Source organism: Lolium perenne, chromosome 2 (assembly GCF_019359855.2).
Source record: "Lolium perenne isolate Kyuss_39 chromosome 2, Kyuss_2.0, whole genome shotgun sequence".
NCBI lineage: Eukaryota > Viridiplantae > Streptophyta > Magnoliopsida > Poales > Poaceae > Lolium > Lolium perenne.
In genome coordinates, this window is record NC_067245.2 from 128,831,761 (window position 1) to 128,837,063 (window position 5,303).

The 5,303-nt window shown below is 41.7% G+C and overlaps 1 long non-coding RNA gene across 1 annotated transcript; it reads right to left on the bottom strand.

Annotated features, from left to right (window-relative positions):
* Nucleotides 1–1,877: 1,877 nt before the first annotated feature.
* Nucleotides 1,878–4,695, bottom strand: LOC127333469 (uncharacterized). Its single transcript, XR_011750962.1, has 3 exons — nt 3,592–4,695; nt 3,366–3,487; nt 1,878–2,217 (listed from the first exon to the last, which is right to left on the bottom strand). It is a non-coding gene; the product is annotated as an uncharacterized lncRNA (long non-coding RNA).
* Nucleotides 4,696–5,303: the final 608 nt, after the last annotated feature.

Below are 5,303 nucleotides of genomic sequence, written 5' to 3' on the forward strand. Positions count from 1 at the left end.
TTTGGTGGAGCCTTGGAGAGTTTCTTGGTGGAGCCTTGGAGAGTTTCTTGGTGGAGCATTGGAAGAGTTCCTATGGTGGAGCATTGGTGATGGGTTCCTATGGTGGAGCATTGGAGATGTGCAGCTATGGAGTCTAGCTTGGTGATGTACTAGCTCCATAGGGTGTTGGGAGCATCCTTGTGTGTGTGGAGCTCGCCCCAACCTTGTGAAGGAATCACCGCCTCGACCGGTGCCTTAGTGGAAGAGGGAGAGCACCTCCGTGGAGCTCTCTCGAGGAAGAGGGTGAGGCCTTCCTTCGTGGTATGGCCGCCTAGTCTCTTGTGTGAGACTAGCACCTCCTCAACACAGACGTACCTCCTTTAGTGGAGGGAACTGCGGGAAACAAACCTCGACTCGCCTCGCGCCCCCCGGTTGTCTCGCTCCTCACTTTTGTTATCTTGTTGATTCCTTTACATGTTGCACATGTTCTAGCTTCATTGTAGGATCACCCCCATTGCTAAAAGTCACACCTTTACCTTCCGTTGCATAAAACTTGAAAAAGACTAAAACTTGCCGTAGCGCCATTCACCCCCCCTCTTGTTCGCTACGATCCGTTCAAGTGGTATCAGAGCAAGGTTTTCTTGCTCGGGCTTTACCGCCTAAGAAATGACCGAACAAGAGACGGTTGTGAATGGGTCACCTTCCCTTGAGCCACCCGCTCCATCATCGCCCATCGATTCCACGACGGCTACGTTGGATGACCTCAAGAAATTGGAGTCATCCATCGTTGCCCAAATGAAGGCGATGATGATGGAGTTGGTGGTTCAAAAACCAAACCCTCCTCCAAAAGCAAGTGCCGAGGATCCACCACCAAAATCCAACACCCTTCCTCTTGTTGATTTTGTCGCGGAAGCGACAAAAGATACACAAAAGGAAGGGCTTGGGGATACCGGCACTTCAACAAAAGGGAAGGATGATGACACACCGGTTGAGGAACGTCAAGGGAGTTATCATGCGCTGCCACCACCAAATGATTACACCATCAACGTTCTGATACCAATGCCGCATATCTTGTCGCATGGTTCACCACCGTTACTCGAGTCAAACAACTTTGAGAATTGGCAATTCTTAATGCGTTCACATGTGCGCAGCGCTTCTATCGAGCTTTGGCATATCATTGAGGAGGGCTATTCACCACGAGATCCCAAGAAGATGACAAGGAGAGATGTGGTGGATGACCAACTCAACGCAACCGCCATCAACATGATTCATATGGCCATCTCCCCCAAGGACCGCGCTCATATCCGCTCGCTCAAGACCGCCAAGGAAGCATGGGACAAACTTGAGAAGCTCTTCCTCGGCAATGCAAGCATCCAAAGCTCTCGCTTTGATGAAGTGAACAACATGGCCGACAACTTCGTCATGATTGAAGGAGAGACCCCCGAAGAAATGTACCGACGCCTCATCGCTCTTGCCGTGCAAATGCAAGATCTTGGAGCAACGTTCGTGGATGACTATTGGATCAAGCGCAAGTTCTACAACGCTCTCCTCCCTTATGAGGAAGTGAAGTTGATGGCCATCCATGAAAACGCCTCCTTCCGTACTATGACATCCGATGAAGTCCTTAGCGAAGTCATCGCTATGGACACTAGATGACCGGTTGCGCTATCGCGCAAATGGCAGAAATAGTACATGAGAGAAATGCCTAAATCAATGCAAACCAAAGACTATTAGTAATATGCTAATGAACAATAATATATAGGATGACGCCCCGGCGCAAAGACCCAACCCGGGCCTGAATTGAAGCCATGTCCTGTCAGCAAATGAGTACATCATGATAATCAGCAAGAAATAAAACGCAAATGATGGTTCGGTTGCACACCAAGATGATCAGAAAATCACCAATAGCAATACATTGTCATACAACACAAACACAGATGATAGAATCAAAAGGTCACACAATAGTAAATAGCCCATATTGCAATAATATGTTTAGTCCTACTCTGATGGTGTTAAGGTAGATAGCTCATATATCTAGGAGCTATAAAATACATATAAATAAGGCAAAGGGGTTAAATAGAAATTTAGGATTTAGGCATTCTAACTCCAAACCGTACAGATCTCCCGTAAGGTAGCCCAGTCCCCTGCTCTCTCGCCACTGTCATGCTGCTACCAAATTAGAGCACAGCAGCAGGTCCATGGCCTATGGCTTTGCTTGGAGAAGATGGACCGCCAAAACTGCACACAAAAAAAGTAGAACTACACATTGTTGGTTTTCAACATCTCTATATAGAGAAGCTTAGCCAAAGGATAACACAGTAATATTATTTCCTATATGTTAGTGTACATAATTCCAGAACTTGGCTTTCAGTTTTCAGATACACTCCATTTACATTTTATTTGTTCAGGTTTATCTAATTTTCAACTGTACCCCTACTCTAACCAATTTTACTCTTTTGAGACTTACTATTGATCTATTCTAGAACAGTCATATTCAAAATATCGTTGGCTCTTGCGATGTCAAATTTCCCATTAGAATGGAGGACCTTGCATAATCTCATGGTGCTTTCCGATGTGTCAATCTACAACTTCCACCTATTTAAGTATTATGGGCCTGCTATATCAAAGTTTTCAACATAATTGAGTGGTTCGAACACAATGCTAAGTTCTAATCTCACCTCGTCCTAATGAGGATATATATGTATGGCTAGCAACAATCGGTGTGATCTGTATACATCATAAATACAACCTCCATTCGCCAAAACATCTTATATTAGGTAACAAAGTGTGAGTTATTCTCATGAATATTTTGAATTCTGATAAATGATGTGGTCTCACAGAGTGGCACAAACATCATTTTGAAGGTAATCATTTGTTTTCTCTGAAAACTAAAATAAATCTGGAAGGTTGAGGAGTTAAATCGTCTGACATATCCCTATGACATTTCTTCCAAAAATCTGGAAGGTTGAGGAGTTAATATTAGTGGACCAAAATATGACGGTCTTTTTGCAAACGCCTAAGTAAACAATATCTCTCTGCGTAAACAAGGAAAACACATTTTCGTGAAGACAAACAAACTGGGCTGGTGGTTTACATATAATACTATTATTTCTTAAGTTACATTTCTTGTAAGCGCAGAACCAAATCGAATAACAGCCAACACTATAACAGTAAAAAAGACAACTCTTTTTTTGCATATAATAGTAAAATATATCCATGGCTTTGCAGCGTCTTTGGAGCAAAGTGCTGAATAGCTGTGATATCCATGGCGTCCAGAATTAAATCACACCCAAACTTTATCCGCAAACATAGAAATAAAATGCAGGCTAAAGGAAGTTGATCAATGAAGGAAGCTGGCGAACTACTTGGCAGAGTGCCTCTTGTACCTTGTCCTCTCCTTGGAGTTGAAGTCAACACCGTAGAGGTCGTAGCCCATTTGTATCCGAACAGGTACTTGATCATGTCAAGCAACGACCGCACGAAGTAGACCTGTACGTTTGACCCGCTCCTGATCACCCAGAAATAGAGAGGATAATGGTGAGTAAACTGTTGTATCGATTTGGTTTAGATGTCATCTTGCCGTGTACTGAGATGAATGGATAGAGTACGTACCTTCTAGAATTGAGGGTCACCGCGATGTAGTCCTGCAGGTATTGCAACTTTAACTCAATGTAAGTGTTCGCCATGCTGGCAGCTCCCGATAGCATGAACAACTAAGGCTGAGAAACACCGAGATGAGTGATGAAATGTTGCTGAACTCTTAGACTAAAGATCTATTGTTTGAACTTATTATGTCCAAAAAGGTATGAATTCATTGATGGAATTATCTTCCAATAGCTCAAGTGCACACCTCAAATCGCCAAGAGGTCGTGATGCTAATGCTGAACATGGAAAGGGAGATAGGTTGTATCATTGGAAAAATAACGTCAGGACAAAGAACTTTGTACAGATAAATTTAAAGCCATCTTACGGAGGTATCCCATGCTATGAAGACACAATACCCCCAGCAATATTTGGATAGGAGTGCAGCCTCACAATTGATGCCAAAAACATCCGTACATATACTAACTATGGCAATTTGTATTTATATTAAAATACTCAAATTATGACAGCTTCAGAACATATGAACAAAAACATAAACCTAAAGACAAGCACTTCAGCAGTTGTGTTTCAAAGCAGAAGCGCAACCACATGTAGCTTCCACGAAGATCTTACACTACTGAACATGCCAACAACCATTTTCTTCTTCACACAATGTAAATAGATTCAGACCTTGAAGAATAGAATATGCCGATATAACTCTGGATCCAATGAATGCAAATCATTCAAGAAGTTAGACCTGATTGGCTGTGAAAATCATATATTAATGTTAACTCCTTGAAGTAAAACAGTAAAAGCATAAGTATAATGCGAGCTAATAATTAATAAAGATGCAGAGCTTATGCATAAGGCTCTCTCTGCATTTCATCTGACAAGCACTGATCATAACAATACAAAAGTAGTTGCATAGAAAACAGAATGATTTTAACCAAAGTTCTCCTCTAGCTTGTTACTATTATTTCTATAATAAAGATGTAGAGCCTATGTTTAAATTTAGCGGCCATAACACCAAAATGCAGAAACAAACTTGATTGCGTGCGTCAAGGGAGAGAGAGAGAAAGGAGAGAATCACCATGATCATCAACAAACTCTTTCATCGGATCTTCCGCTTCTCTTCTTTCTAAAAACAATAGATGGATGAAGAACATCAGCAGGAGGCACAACTGGTATGTTTTTAGAAATATTTAGATCTTGACACAACTTGCCTAGCTTACGCAATTCAACAAACGAGCACAAGAAAACACGCCACCATTGGCATGCACATGCACAAGATGATGAATGGTAAAATTCCATATAGGCATAACCAGTGATGCTCTGAAACAGTTGCATTGCAAAATAAGACAGTGACCAGGTTTCTGTTAAATAAATTGGAAAAATAAAGGAAAGCCAACATTGAAACATTTTCCGTACTGTTGCATTTCTTGATTAATATATTACGGAGGTTTTCCCTACCTAAATTGCTTGCTCTATCGCGCACTGATCCTATTGGACTGACAAAAAACAAACTGAGAGGCCAGATAAAAATGGAAGCAATCACCTTGCAAACACCAATGGCATATTACAGGAGGACCTGAATTTCAGCAAGCACCAATGGCTATAGTACAATCACGAATTGGACAGAAGCAGGAGGTGGTTAGTAATATCTTTCTTCTTCTTATCACAAGTTACTTAAGTTTCACCACCATTGGACAGAAGCAGTTTTAAACCCAAAAAAATGTTTAAGG